We start from the raw sequence: 16,763 nt of genomic DNA, 5'->3' as shown, positions 1-16,763 counted from the left end.
TTATTGTTTTTTAATTATTTTTTTAAAATTATGTTTTATCCGTTAACCCTGGATTATCATTAAAAGATAAATTAGTCAGACAAGGCAATGATGCACTTGGTTTCCATGACAATGCTGCACAAAAAGTTCAACCCACTGCATCACCACAAAGCACTCCGAAAATCATTGCCTAGCAATCCCATAGGCACCCAGAACACAGACCTCCATCTGCCCTTTACTCAGACCCAAGAGAATTATACACATGGAGACAGAGAATGAACAGGTCACCCGAATACCATAAAATTTCAAGTTCATCATTATATGGAGCAAAATAATTCACCAGTTCTGTCTGCAGGGAGACACATACCACTATCTGGATATCTCTAACACACTGCATCTTCCTCTCAGCTATGGCTACAAAAATTCTAAACTAAATTCCACTCTAATTTGATTTGAAGATAATTGACTGCCTCAGAATAATGCACAAATATCTACACACAAATCTGAAAAAGAGAAATGTAAAAATCACCCTCTGACAATGGGAAAGACTGCTTAGCAGCATGGCTCTCTGTGTTTCAGGTTTTTCACAATACAATAATAGGCACTGGTGTATTAGGAAAATATTTAAAATGTACAAAGTGTAAGAGATTTCATAATTAAGTTTGCCTCCTAAAAGATAAGAAGCTTTTACATAAGTAAACATGAAATACAGTGGAAAATTTGTTTATGAAAAATGGAAGTTTTTCTATACTTGCAATATTCCTCAAAGTTCACCAAAATAACACCTTCTAAACTAACAAAAACTAGAATGTGTTCACTGCAAAATAGTTGGTTATTGTGCAAATTGGTCTCCACTTGCAAACCACCACCCCTGTCTGCTGCCTGCCCTGCTCAGTGCCTGGAGGCTCACCTCTGCATCCCGTACCACCTACCCCCCTTCTCAGCTGGTCTCAGGTTGGGTGCCCCCATGGGAGGGCATGGGCAGGGCAGTGGAGAGCAAGGAGAGAGAGGTGGGGTCATTTCTTCCCCCTCCTCCCTGCTTCAGTACCCTGGTCTGGCAATCACTAGCGCCTTCATACTCCCCACAGCCAACAAAGCTCTTTCCACCCCTAGCCCTTTCAGACCAAGGACGGTTACGGCGTCACACAGTTGCCAGTGAGGGCACCTCACTGTCCCTTTTCTTCCCCAATCTCTGCTCACACTCCAATAAGCAGAGTCTCCATTTAAGTCTCCTCATTAGAAACACCTGGGGTGAACTGTGTCCCCAGGGACCCTCACTGATGCAACTTGACAATTGCAATAGATTCTGAATTAACAGGTAGCAAAACCCTTTAACAGACAACTCCTTTTTGACATCATTACCATTACCATCACTTCTGCCTTCTGACTATCATACAAAAAGAATCTAGAAAAGAAGGTGATTTGAAATGCCCTCCCTGCAAAGCCTAAACCCTACTCATTCCACTGTAATCAGAGAAGAACAGCATAAGGAGAACCAGAATATTTCCTTAGGAACTTTATTTCCATCTACAAATCAATGCTATTTAATCTAAATAAGCAGCAGGAAGAATTGGAAAAGTAGGACAGGCAGTTTTTCATAGACTTCCCCAGTCATTTTGGGCTGGGCCTTCATAGCTTGGCTTGTGTTGTTTGCTGTATTGTCAATATCCATACCATCAGCTGGATCTGCATTCACATGAGCATGTAGAAAATACATTCCAAAACAACTACACATGGATTTTGCATGAGCCACAATCTGGGAATTATCTTTACCACCATTCCCTCTAAATTAGTAAAATAAATACCAAAAACCAACACATACTGTGTGACTCACTGTGCCCAAACCAGAAATCTGGCCCCACATTTAACTACAGTGGTTTCAATGATTTCATATTCATTGTAAGCTCCTGAACCAAATCTAAACCTTAGCTCCCAATTTGTAAAGATGGTGGCCTCTCAGTTATCCTGAGCTAAATCGCATATGCTCAGGAGTGCCTCCTGTGGCAGGAAAAGAAAGTGCTGTTTAAGAATCATTGAAACTCAAGTCTCTTACCTTTCCTCAAGATCATACCCATTACTTCTCTTAGATCTGTAATTCTTCTTTAATACACAGGCTGGGGCCCATTACAGCGTGATTCTAGAGCTCTGGGATAGGACTCCAAAGGGGATTCTGGTATACATGGGTGTATGGGTGTATACATAAATATAAAGCTTAGTGTCGGAGTTGTGCCCATGCTCTGCCTTCCTGAGCTAAAATGCTGCAAGTGTAATGAAAAGTCTTCAGTAACATTAATGTGGTTATTCTGGGGTATCCCACAAATCCAGCAGAGAACTGAGACCCAAATTCCTGCCAGATTTCACCTATGTATCTAATTTAATTCTTAAAAACAACTGAATTTTCCATCAGGAAAATGTAAATCAAAGCCACAATAAGATGCCACCTCACATACACTTGACTGCTATAATAAAAAAGCAGATAATAACAAGTGTTGGTGAAGATGTGGAGAAATAGAGGCCCTCATGCATGCTAGTAGAAATGAAAAATGGTGGAGCTGCATTGGGAAATAGTTTGGTGGTTCCTAAAAAAGTTAAAACATATAGTTACCATATGACCCAGCAATTCTACTCCTAGGTATATACCCTAAAAAAATGAAAGCATATGTCCACACAAAAACTTGTACAGGAATGTTCATAGCAGCATTATTCATATTAGAAACAACCCAAATGTCCATCGATGGATAAATGGACAAAGAGTAGTGTATCCATACAATAGGATATTGTTTGGCAATAAGAGGGATATAACACTGGTTCATGCTACAACATGGATGAACCACGAAAACATTATGCTAAGTGAAAGAAGCCAGACACAAAAGGCCACGAACTATTTGAGTCCATTTATATGAAATGTTCAAAAGGAGAAAATCTATGTATAGAGAGAAAGTAGATTAGTAGTTGCCAAGGGATGGAAAAGGGGGAAGTGGGGTTGAATGCTAACAGGCATAGTTTCTTTTGGGGTTGATGGAAATATTCCAGAATTAGACAGTGGTGGTAGTTGTAACAACATATGAATATACTAAAAATCACTGAATTGTACACATTAAAAAACAGCAAACTTTACATTATGTGAATTATATTCCAATTAAATAAAAACCCAGTGACATGACACTTCATAGATAGCACTCCAGCATTACTTGCACTCATGTTATAACAGGACTGGACAGGGTTTTCTCACCTGTGGTCTAAGCTCAATAAAATTTTCACATTAACTTTTATTAAACTCTTTGCAAGGAAAATCAATTTTGTATGTGACTCTATTGCCTATCACTGAGATAAATGGTTTGGCTAGTAAGTAAATTTACATAGTTCCATTGATTAAATTGGAAATATAAACATTATAAACAATATCTGAGTTAAGCTCTCCTGCAGCCAATCACTACCTGCACACACACACACAGACCTCTTCCTTCCATCTTCCTGCCCCCCCCCATCCTCTTTCCTTTTCCCCAGGTCCCCAACAAGGATGTGCTATTAAATAAAACTAAGCCAAAATCAGGGCATCATTCCAGACTGTTCCACCTCCCACATCTGCCTTATCAAAACATCAAATAACTTCCCTATTTAAAAAATAAAACAAGAGAGAACGAGATATTATGTGCCTCCTGGTGGAGGTACACAACCCTACCTATAAGGTAGTCTTGCCAAAATAAACAGGCCTGAATCCAACCAATATACCTCTAGATCTACAGGGCCAGAAAAAAGTGGTAAGTGATACCACAGGAATGTAATCTGCAAAATCCAAACTGTGGAAAACCCTGCTGGACAAGTAACACAGTTTCTTTTTCTTCTTTTTTTTAATCCTCACCCAAGGACATTTTTTCATTGCTTGAGTGAGAGAGATTGAGAGAAAGAAAGGAGGAAAAGGAGAAGGAAGGAAGGAAGGAAGGAAGGAAGGAAGGAAGGAAGGAAGGAAGGAAGGAAGGAAGGAAGGAAGGAAGGAAGAAGAAAAGAAAAGAAAAGAAAAGAAAAGAAAAGAAAAGAAAAGAAAAGAAAAGAAAAGAAAAGAAAAGAAAAGAAAGAAAAATGGTTGATTGGCTGCTCACAATCTAGGCATGTGCCCTGACCAGGAATTCAACCCACAACCTTTTGGTTACAGGACAACACTCTAACCAACTGAGCCACACTGGCCAGGGCTAACCCAGTTTCTTCAACAAACATATTGTGAGAGAAAAAGATAGAAAGAGGAACCTATATATTAAAAGATACTAAAAAAACATATCAACCAGTTACAACAGGTAGACCTTATTCCAAAGATGATTCATATATCAAATATTTATAAACAAAGACATTTATGAGATAATTAGGGAAATGTGAACATTGTCTTGGTATTCAATGATACAGTATTAAGAGATTATTTTAATATTTAGGAACACTAATAGTATTATTTTTTTAAAACAGTCTTTCTCTCATATAGTTATATGCTGAAATAATTACAGCTGAAATAATATAGTGTTTTAGATTTGGTCTAAAATAATCCCATAGTAGGGAGTGGTGTTGTAAAGGAAAAAAAAAAAAAAGAGCCTTAATTTATAACTCAGGCTAGGTGATGTGTACATGATGTTTTATTATACTATTCTCTTTACATCTAAACTTTTCTTTTTTTTTTCTTAATATGCTTTATTGATTATGCTGTTACAGTTGTCCCAATTTCTTTTCCCTTTGATCCCCTCCACCCAGTGACCTCCCTCCCTCCAGTTGTCTCCGCCCCTTAGTCCATGTCCATTAGTTGTGCATATAGTTCTTCTCAACATCTTCCTGTCTACTCCACTCCCTCCTACTATGCTTCTTAATTCCTGTGCCATCTCCCTCCCTTTCCCCCTTCCCCTTCCCTGATCACCTCCCCCTATAATGTTCCTCATACCTATAATTCTTTTCCCATTATCGCTGCCTACTTAGTTTGCCTTTGTTTCAATTCCCTAGCTTCTGCTGTTGGTTGTTGTGATACAGTTTTCATTTTAATGTTCATACTTTTGATCCTCTTTCCCCTAAACAAGTCCCTTTAACATCTCATATAACAGTGGTTTGGATCTGATGAACTCCTTCAGTTTTACTTTGTCCTGGAAGCACTTTCTCTGCTCTTCTATTCTGAATGACAGCTTTGCTAGATAGAGTAATCGTGGTTATAGGGTTTTGCTTTTCATTACTTTGAATATTTCTTGCCAGTCCCTTCTTGCCTGCAGAGTTTCTTTTGAGAAATCAGCTGATAGTCTTATTGGGACCCCTTTGTACGTAATTATCTTCTTCTCTCTTGCTGCTTTTAAGATTATCTCTTTATCCTTAGTTTTTGATATTTTAATTATAATGTGTCCTGGTGTGGTTCTCCCTGGGTCCAGTTTTTTTGGAACTCTCTGTGCTTCCTGGACCTGTAAGTCTATTTCCTTCCCCAAGTTAGGGAAGTTCTGCTTCATTATTTTTTCACATAATTTTTCAATTTCTAGTTCTTCTTCATCACCTTCTGGCAGCCCTTTGATTCAGATGTTGGCCCACTTATAGCTGTTCGATAACTTTCTGAGCCTCTCCTCATTTTCCTCACTTTTTTTTTTCCTCTGTCTGCACTGGTTGACTGTTTGTTCTCTCCCTTTGTTCCAATTTGTTGATTTGATCCCTGGTTTTCTTGCCCTCACCACTAGTTTTGTATGTGTTTTTGCTCATTTCAGCAGGACTAGCCTTCATTGCTTCCCTGTCTTGTTTAAGATCTGCTGTTAGGTCTGTAAGCATTTTTATAACCAAAGCTCTGAACTGAGCCTCAGAAAGATTTCCTATCTGCTGCTTTGTTAGATTAGATATTTGCTGTCTGGTCAGCTGCATCACTGGGATCTCTATTATGATCTATGCCATCCTGAACAGTTTTGTGTTTACCTTTGCTTCCTGGGCAGGGCTGTCACACCTCCTACACTATAGGGGGCAAAGCCCAGTACACTCGTCACAGCCAGGCGACCCTTCTCACCACGTTGTGGCGTTTTCTGCGGGGATGGGGGTCCAAGATGAATTCCTGCCGTTCACTCTTTGCTGAGAGACTGGGAGCCTCCTCCTCTGTCCCTATCCCCTCCAGGCCTCACAGTCCAAGGCAATGGGGGTCTGCCTTCCCCGGCTTTGGAATCGCAAACTGACAGGTCTGGTCTGCAGCTGGGGGTGCTCCCCAGGTGCTTCTTGCCTCCCCTTAAATACAGGTGTCTGTGCTTACTATGTCCCACTGCCATTGCCGCTGCCACCACCGCCAGCACAGCTTGACCTCTCCTCCCCAGCTTTGCCCCTCCCTACCCATCTGGACGAGCACCACTTCTTTATAACTTCATATGTTGGAGTTCCATTTATTTTCTGTAACTTCAGGTTATTTCAGGTTTTGTGGTAGTTGTATTTCTTCTTTGTTGTGAAGGGAAATGGAGCATGTCAGTCTAGGCCTCCATCTTGGCTGGAAGTCTCCTGTGTGTGTTTGCCTCTGTGTCTTTGGTAGAGCTCTACATCTAAACTTTTCTATAAAAAAAAATGCTAAAGGATGAGCCTTCAAAAATTGGCTTGTATATTATCAATAGTAGACACCACATTCTAAGAGTTATGTTCAAAGCTAACAATGTCACATATATTAATTATAATACCCTCACAACAACTCTGAAATAGGTACTTTTACTAACCCTCTTGGACAGAGAAAGGAGTTGAATATTAAAGATGTTAAGTCACCAAACTAAGAGATGATAACCTAGTTCTCTCTAACCTCAGACCCCAGGTCTTCAATGAGAAAAACAGAAACCACTATACATATATTAAGTAGAGATGGATCAGTGTAGAGAACTGTTTACAAGGTGTTGGAAGGTATAAAAGAGCAAAAAGAAGACCAGGGTGAGCAGGAGAAATGAGATAGATGGAAGCTAGCATCCAGAGATCGGAAACTGTGAATGCCCTGGGCTGGCACCCACAGCCCACACCCACCAGCTGAGGTGCTGCACCGTCATTGTTAAACTTGTGCCACTGCCACTTAGCAGAGGCCACTGCTATTGTCTCGTCCTTTCTTTCATATCCCAATTTCCTACCAGTATCTCCTACTTGCAGAATCTAAGAGGAGACCAGCTGGCCAAGGAAATCTAAAAGATGCAGTTTGTAGACATCTAGCTTCACATAACACAAAGGCAAATATGGAAAAGCAGGAATGGAGCTGAGAACCAAGAGACAAAGCACCAACACAACTACTTTGCTAGACTTCTTATCAAGTTATAGTGCCAGATTATAATTGCTTAATCTATAACTCTTATGTGAAGTTTCACTTTCTTCCTCCCTTTTCCCATTAGAATAGCTGCTATGTGACCATTCAGCACTGAAATGTGCTAGTCCATATTGTGATGCTCAGTAAGTGTAAAATACATGTCAGACTTTAAAGACTTAGTTGTGCACACATGTGTACACACACACACACCCTCATGAGCACCTAGAAGATTTACAGGGGCTATACATTTGTTATACTTGCACCAATCCTTTGACGGTGCATTATCTCCACCTTATGAAGAGGAACCATGCAGCTTCTCCAAGGTCACAAAGCTTGTGCAAGGTGGCACTGGAACTCAAGCCCTGGTCAATGAGTATCTTTTCATTATACCAGGTTGCCCTTTTGTAGCCTTAAAAATTATAGGGAGAGAGCTACAGTGAGGTTTGGTAGGACTAGTGATGAGGACAGGATATCGTGGACACCACTCATTCACAGAGTCGCCAGCATTCGGAGCCTACTCAATGGTATATAACAACAATGACTAGGAATGGCTAGGCATACAAGATGTGCCCCACCTCCAGGTGGTAAGCAAGTCCTCATCTATAAAAAAAAAAAAAAATGTTTTAGAGTAAGGACATAATTCAATTAACTTAGGAACTATTTCTTCAAGAAAAGTACCTCATCAACTTAAATAAGCTCCCTCCAGCCAAAAGTGGGCAACTTAAGCACCCAAAGAACAGCAATGGCAATGAGTAGATAGGCATCAAATATATGTGTGATATGTAATTATTCTACACAGGCAAACAGCGAAACAAGTAAACAAAAATCATTGTCACCTCAGGAGAATGCTGGGGAATCATCTCATTTTGAAAACTGGAAATATGAGGAAAGAGTCATGCATTTAGCCTGCCTTTCTTATACAAACCATGTTCCAGGGAAACCAACTACTTGGTGAGAGGAAATTCTTCTTTATAGAGACATTCCAGCTAATAAGTGAAGGAGAATGATAGAACAAGAACAGTACCATTTTATGCCCCCAAACCATGGATATAAACAACAATCATTAATATTGGTGAGCATCACAGCAAAGAGAAAACCATACATTGTATGTTTCCTAATGTGAGAACACAATATCATCTAAACTATATTCTCACTCCACTCCTGTCCCCTAAAATCTAGCATAACCTGAGCAACCCCCTAAACCTAACTCCAAGTTTTTAGCAGACGCAGAAGGCAGGGAAACACATTAGACACACCTCAGGAATGCAAAAAGTAAAATGCAGACTGGGGTAAAAGTACAGGACAAATAACCCAGGGTCTTCAACAAACTAATTGCAAGTGAAAGGAGAGACCATAGAGATAAAGAGAGACTTACATGACACATCAACCAATTACAACGAGTGAACCTTATTTGGATACCAACGAGCTAAAAAATAATAAGACAATTAGAAAAATGTGACTGACATTAAGTACAGTTGGTGCTACACACTGAATGTTTGTCACTGCCCTTCCCCCAATTCATATATTGACTCCTAACCCCCAATGCGATGTACTAGGAGGTGAGCCCTTTGGGAGGTGACTAGGTCATGAGAGTAGAGCCCTTCCGAAATGGACAAGTGAGAACATAGTGAAAAGACTGCTGGTTATGAATGAGAAATCAGGTCCTAACCAAATACCAAATCTGCCAGCTCCTTGATCTTGGACTTCCCAGCCTCCAGAACTTTTTAAGTCACCCAGTCTATGGTATCTTTGTTTAAGGAGCCCGAGCTGGCTAAGATGGTAGTTATTCAATTTTTTGATGTACAATGGTGTTATACTTTAAAAACAGAGAAGTATTAGAGTTAAAAACGCACCCTGAAAAATGTCAAGCCACTTGCGCTCCCCGCACCCCAGCTCTCTCACTCCACCACCTGAGCCCCTCACCCCCTCAGAGCACCAGCGATGACTTAGGTTAATGACTCCCTGAGGCAGCTTCACAGGTTCTCCCTCCTCTGCTTCATCACCCTCCAATTAAACCGCTTCTCCCAAAGGAGACAGGCACAAAAGAAACACTAGTTCTAATTTAATTTTATGTTTCTCTCAAAGCAATATTTTTTCAACATTGTAAATATATTATAGTTATATAATCGGCTAAATACTTTTATGGGCTAACCTGGAAAGCCAAGTGTCATGTATAACATTGTTTCTTATGAAAAATCCTTTCCCAGTACCAACTAGATGCCTTACAAAGCATATTTCTGTCACATAACTTGAATAGAAAAGTGAGGGTTGTCTTTTACATTAATTCAAAGCATTTTCTGATTTTTTAAAATTCAAAACTTGCATCTTTCACATACAGAAGAGGTCCTCGACTTTTACCCTACCTCCTTGTCCCTTGTTGAAAAGTTCAACAAAGGGAAGTGGAGAATGTGTCTGCAACACACGTCCCTGCCACTACTGTTAGAAAGGTGAGAATAGTGGACCACACTCCCCTGCCCTCACCAGCTCCTCCAAAAGGATAAAGGTTCCACAGTCAGCATCCTAGTGACAGATCCCTGCAGAGAAAGTGCAGAGCTTCAGAAAGCTCACAGTAGTTTCCACAATGTGATTGAGCAGATGGACAGAGAGCCTGACCACAGCGACAGGAAAACGGCGGTGGGGGGCCGGCCCTGGGCTAGGGGTCCCAGAATTAATTGGCTTTGCAGACACGGCCTTACAGATTTGGGAGGAAGAAGACAGGAAGCCTAATGCAAACTTGTCTGCCTAAATCTCTGTCCCAGCACCTCTTCCCACAACAGGAGTGTGTGTGTGTGTGTGTGTGTGTGTGTGTGTCCATCTGCATGTGTACAGGATGCACTCTGGGAAAGTAATATTAGTCCATGCTGACCCAGCCTGTGACAAAACTAATTGTTTGCTCTCATCTTTATTTGGCCTTCATTGGGTTGGGTATCACTCTCTCTTGAGGCAACTCTGCGGAGGAGATATGGTAGCCAGAGTTTTCTATTAGACTATGGGGGAAAAAGGAACTTTTACTTCCAGCCAAGGCTCAGCTTTAAAACACTATCTAATTTTCTGAAGCATCAGTTGATGAAATGGTTTTTGCTTTACTCCGCCACCCAGTTTCTAAGCCAAGATTGTGCATCAGTTTCTTAAGCTCAAAGTGAAGATAAGTCTCGTGTGGCCCAAAGATCACTCAAGGGTGAGGCTTGGACCATAAAAAGTATTTGCCTTCTTAAACTGATACTTCCCTCTCAATTTGACCATTGCTCTTGCTTGAAACTCTTTCAGCAGGAACCTGGACTAGACAAAAGCCCCACCTACCCTACCCTGAACTCATCATCACCTTCCAGGTCCAGAGCTTTGATGTTATTTGTGCTTCTAATGTAGAAAACAGCATTTCTTCTTTTATACATGGTACCCTGTGTGACAAGCTGCTGAAAACTCTCTCATGTGTCTTCCTGTAAAAATTCCCAAAACTCAGGGTCTTCTCTCATTTTGTGGCTGAATCCCTGTGGCTAATCATTACACCTTCCTCTCTGAGAGAGAAAAAGGCTCTTATATCCACAGTGTCTCAGTCTCCTAACCATGGGCTTCATCTGACAGCACCTGAAATGCAGCAATATAGAAATAATGGAGTTTATGCACAATGGCTTTAAGCTCAATTATAGACCAAGGCTTCAGGTTACAGGTTTACACCAAAGAAGAATTCCACATGGAACTACCTCCAGTTAACACAAAGGCCCTAAACTTCAAAGCTCTGTGTAGGCCCAACAGTAATGGAACTCAAACTCCATCCTGGGCCTTTGACTGGCCAGATTCTACCATGCCATCTCCTTTGGTAATATAGCAGATGCAGACCAAACCTATGTTTGTGGCAGTGGTTTTTAAACCCTCTGGATAATGTAGATGTCTTCGTAAATCTAGTTAGTCATCTGCATTGGCCAACTCTATCCACTTGCAAGGTGGATACATTTCCAATAAAACGTAATTACACGTTTCAAAAATATCTAAATTTAAAGAACCCAAATCTCATTTTAATTACCCAAACAGAAAATGATAGCAACCACAGGATTATTTGCAGCTAATATTTGTATAATATTGACCATGTGCCAAGTTCTGTGTTCAGTGAAAATAATGATTTTTGGCAAAGCTTTATTTTGCAAGCATTTTACATTCTCCACTCATCTCAAAACAACACTCTGGTTCAAGCTAATGGAAGGGTGACAGGGGATACATGAGACAAAAAACCTCACCCACAGGCCTCCTGCTGCCCCCCACCAACACACACACACACACACACACACACACACACACACACAATCTGTTTGTCATCTCTCTGCTCTATGTAACTGCAGCTGCAGTACCAGCCTGAGACCTTCGGGCCTGTGTGGGCAGCAGTGAAGCTCAATGGATAAGAACCTTGAAGTTGGATTCAGACAAACTTGTAATGAAATTTCAGCCCTCACCTTGAGCAACTTATTTCACCTCCTGCAGCCTCATTTCCAAAACTGGGAATAATAATTTGTAGCTCATAGTGTTTTATGTAAATTAGGTGAAACAATGTATATAAAGTTCTCTGCAAATAGCAGAGACTTAAATAACAGATAATATTATATATCTACTCTACATACCTTGTACCAAAATGTACAAACCCTACATGAATCACCTTGGAAACAAGAGATAACCACAAACAATTCTTTCTTTCATTGATAGGTTATCCAAATGTAAAGTTGTCTCCTGATTTTTATAGCAAGCACGTGCTTCTAAACTAGTTTTCTGTGCACTGTCCCTAAGGAAGCAAAAGGAGGTGAAAGAGGCTGATGGTAAAGAATAAAGAATCAAAATTCTGAATAAAAGCTGGCTTTTATCTGTCAATGAAAAAAGAGAGAAAATGGAAAAGAAACTAGTAACAACAATATCTAAATTAACCTATATTGCAATCTGTTAAAAAGCAGTGCTTTTTTAAATTTTTATTTTTTTAACTATTTATTTGCTTGCTTGTTTATTTATTTATTTATTTTTAGAGAGAGGGGAAAGGAGAAAGAGAAGGAGAGAAACATCACTGTGTGGTTGCCTCTCACTCGTGCCCCCAACTGGGGACCTCACATGCAACCTAGTCATGTGCTCTGACTGGGAATCAAACCAGCGACACTTGGCTCGCAGGCCGATGCTCAATCCACTGAGCCACAGCAGTCAGGGCTAAGCAGTGTTTTTATTATAACATAAAAAAAAAGTCTTCCACTGTAAGCTCAAGGTAACATCTATTTTTAAAAATGAACTCCTGAACATATTTTAAAATGTTTTAAATATATTCTTTATAGAAAATATAAGCTTGTAAACCTTTTGAGACTGTAGATAGAAGGTGTAGAGAGCAGGAAATTACAAATTGGGCAAAAATGTAATGAGCTAAAGAAGCTGGTATCCCACTTAGGGAACTTCCAATTTAGGAAGAGGGCTTTCCCTCCCTACCCCTACCTCTGGGATTAGAGATCATGGGGGCAGGAAAATGACAGAAACATGTCTGTTTGCATTCCCCCCACCCCATTCCTATGTTGCAGCTCTAACATTTATGGTATCTGGAGGTGAGACCTTTGGGAGGTAATTAGGTTTAGATGAGGTCATGAAGGTGGGGCCCCTACGATGGAATTAGTGTCCTGATCAGAGGAGAAAGAGAGACAAGAACTTGCTTGCTCTCTACCATGTGAAGACTACAACAAGATGGCCATCAGCAAGCCAGAAAGAGTGTACTCACAAGGCACAGAATCTGCTAGCACCTTGATCTTGGTCTTTTCAGCCCCCCAAACAGTGAGGGGTAGATGTCTGTTGTATAAGTTGTGCTGGTCATGGTATTTTGTAATAGCAGCCCAAGCTGACTAAGAAAAGTCTGAGCAGAGTCAGGATGGGAAGTGATCCGAAGAGGAGGATTTGTTTGCAGCAATAACTTAGGGAGACTCTAAACAAGATAACTGGATATATTTTTATATCATTAGTCATTAGACAAACAAGAAACATAAACAATAACTTAAGTAACCATTAAAAATGTCATTATTTTAAACAATCATCAAAATGGTTCATCTCCATTTGAGCTTACCAGGGTATCTCTAATGATTCTGAACATCTTAAACACTTGTTACAGAGAGGCTTCTGGGGTATAATTGGAATACTCTCCATCCTGCTCTTGAAAACCTCTCCTAATGGGCTCCCTGGCCCTCTGGCTTCCAGATGTGTTTGGCCAAAGGAAGGTACCATCCCGGCTGGCAATGGCTGAAAGGGAGGACAAAAAGAATGGGAAGTATGTACTCTCTTGGCTCCCCCAGCCAGGCCACAGCCTCCAATCTCTGCATTCCTCCTTAAGATCATAGCTTTTGCGGTTGCCCCCACTCTATAGGTTTGGTTTCTTGGGTTCCCATAACCATTCCCTCCTGTTGCCTTTTCTAGGTTCTCTTTTCTAGGTCCTCTTTTCTAGGGTGCTTCAGCAGCATTTGATTATTTTCTTTCATCCTGCTAACACTTCTGAAATAGTCATATTCCTTTTCAATTAAACCCTTGTGGATATGCACTCTTTCCTGTCCAGACACTATCCAATCAGGTGTGAGGAAGGCCTGGCTCGTTAGTCTTGCCTCCCCTAGTTCACCAGTGTCTCCAGCAGGCATGAACTCTTCGCACTCAGGGAAGAACCCCACATAGAATGAAGTAAATAGCTTCTGTTCCCCAATTACAAGTCTCTACCTAGTTCAAAACCTGCACCTTTGCCAAGTACCCGAATTCCAGATTTTACTTGCCCACCTGGCTCCAAAGTAGTCACCTGGTCCCGCCAACTCTGCTGGTTTTCCAAACTCTGGACTGTGTCTTCCCACCTGGTTTTATAGGGCTCACTCTCTCCTTCCTATTCTGAGTCCTGGCCTTAACCCATCACCATCCTGGTGCTACAAGATCTACCTTGACCTCATCAGCATGTTCTGCCCTGCCTGGTGGACACCAGGATGGGATTTCAATAGAGAAGTATCACCTCTGCAAAGTTAGCAACATGCACTATGTTACTTTGTTTTGAGTACTTATTTAACAAAGTTAAATTGGGGAATTATATGATAGTCCATAAAAATTAATGTAACTACCTAAGAGCACTCCCTTTGGCAGCATATATACTAAAATTGGAATGATACAGTGAAAATTAGCATGACCCCTGCACAAGGATGACATGCAAGTTCAGACATGTTGCATATTTTTAGACAGAAGGAGGCTAAAGGACTACATCTCCACCAAACCAGCATTGCAAGAGATGCTAAAGGGACTGCTTTAAGAAGATAGAGAGAGAGGGAGGGAGGGAGAGGGAGAGGGAGAGAGAGAGAGAGAGAGAGAGAGAGAGAGAGAAACGCAGGTACAAAGGGGAAAAATCACAATGAATAAGTACCTATCAATAATAATCTTAAATGCAAACGGATTAAATGCTCCAATCAAAAAACATAGGGAAGCTGAATGGATACGATAACATGACCCACATATATGCTGTTTACAATGTAGGCCATAACAAGACACAAAGAAGGACATTTCATAATAGTTACGGGAACAATCCATAAAGAAGATATAACCCTTGTAAACATAGATGCACCCAAGAGAGGAGCACACAAACATATAAGGAAAATTTTGGAGGACTTCAAGAAGGATATCAACAGCAACACACTCATAGTAGGGGACTTAAACACCCCATTGTCAACAATGGGCATATCTCTCAAGCAAAGAAACACCGAGGATATTGAGGCACTGAACAACACTCTAAATCAAATGGACTTAATTGATATACACAGAACTTTTCACCCCGAAAAAGCAAAATATACATTCTTTTCAAATACCTGGAATGTTTTCAAAGATAGACCACATAGTAGTACACAAAACAAGCCTCAATAAATTCAAGAAAACTGAAATTATATCAAGCATCTTTTCAGATCACAATGGCTTGAAACTAGAAACCAACTTCAAGGAAAAAAAACTCAAAAACATTCAAATTCATGAAGACTGAATAACATGCTATTAAATAATGAATGGGTTAACAATGACATTAAGGCAGAAATCAAAAAGTTTCTGGAAACAAATAAAATGAGCACACAACAGCCCAAAATCTATGGGCCATAGCGAGGCAGCCCTGAGAGGGAAGTTCATACCAATACAGGCCTACCTAAAAAAGATAGAAAAATTTCAAATAAACAACCTAACCCTACATCTACAAGAACTAGAACAACAACAACAAACAAAGCCCAGACCGAGTAGAAGGAAGGGAATGCTCAAGATCAGAGAGGAATTAAATGATACAGAGACTAACCAAACAATTCAAAGGATCAATAAATCCAGGAGCTGGTTCTTTGAAAAAAATAAATAAAAATTGACAAGTCTTTAACCAGACTCATCAAGAAAAAAAAGAGAGAGGACCCAAATAAATAAAATCAGAAACAAAAGAGGAGTACTCGCAACCGATACCACAGAAATACAAAGGATTGTAAGAAATTACTACAAACAAATATATGACAAGAAATTTGACAACCTGGGTGAAATGGACAAATTTCTGGAAACATAAAATTCCAAAACTGAATCAAGAAGAAGGAGAAAGCCTGAATAAACTGATAACAACTAGTGCAATTGAAGCAGTAATAAAAAAAAAAATCCCAGCACACAAAAGCCCCAGACCAGATGGCTTCACAGGTGAATTTTACCAAACATTTAGGGAAGAACTAACTTCTATCATTCTCAAACTATTCCAAATAATCCAAGAAGAGGGAAGACTCCCAAACTCTTTCTATGAGGCCAGTATTATCCTAATTCTAAAACCAGGTCAAGACACAACAAAGAAAGAAAACTACAGGCCCATATTGCTGATGAACATAGATGCTAAAATCCTCAACAAAATATTGGCAAACTGGATCCAGCAACACGTGCTAAAAAGATCATATTCCACGATCAAGGGGATTCATCCCAGGGATGCAAGGATGGTTTAATATTCACAAATCAATAAATGGAATACACCATGTACACAAAATGAAAGACAAAAATCACATGGTCATATCAATAGATGCTGAAAAAACATTTGATAAAGTACAGCACCCATTTATGAAAAAATGCTGAGCAAAGTGGGAACAGAGGGAGCATACCTCAACATAATAAAGGCCATATACGAGAAACCTGCCGCCAACATCATACTCAATGGGCAAAAACTAAAGCTTTCCCCTAAGATCAGGAACAAAACAAGGATGTCCACTCTCTCCACTCCTATTCAACATAGTTTTGGAAGTTCTGGCCACAGCAATCAGACAGTAAAAAGAAATAAAAGGCATCCAAATTGAAAAGGAGGAAGTAAAACTGTCATTATTTGCAGATGACATGATAGTGTAAACACAAAACCCAATAGACTCCACCAAAAAACTACTCGACCTAATAAGTGAATTTGGCAAAATAGCAAATTCAGTATTGCTATTTGGTACAAAATCAGTATTCATAAATCAAAGGCATTTCTGTACACCAACAATGAAATACCAGAGATAGAAACTAGAAAGAATATCCC

The 16,763-nt window shown here is 40.1% G+C and overlaps 1 protein-coding gene and 1 non-coding gene across 2 annotated transcripts in view; one reads left to right on the top strand and one right to left on the bottom strand.

Annotated features, from left to right (window-relative positions):
• Positions 1-16,763, bottom strand: part of PDE8B (phosphodiesterase 8B) — a 249,015-nt gene that overhangs the window by 193,924 nt on the left and 38,328 nt on the right. The gene's annotated exons all lie outside the window — the stretch shown is intronic.
• LOC150008565 (U6 spliceosomal RNA) lies at positions 14,335-14,440 on the top strand. The gene has a single exon (XR_016511472.1). It is a non-coding gene; the product is annotated as a U6 spliceosomal RNA (small nuclear RNA).

This window comes from Furipterus horrens, unplaced genomic scaffold (genome assembly GCF_987537825.1).
Source record: "Furipterus horrens unplaced genomic scaffold, mFurHor1.1.pri manual_scaffold_5, whole genome shotgun sequence".
Taxonomy (NCBI): domain Eukaryota; kingdom Metazoa; phylum Chordata; class Mammalia; order Chiroptera; family Furipteridae; genus Furipterus; species Furipterus horrens.
This window is presented reverse-complemented; position numbering and strand designations above follow the sequence as displayed.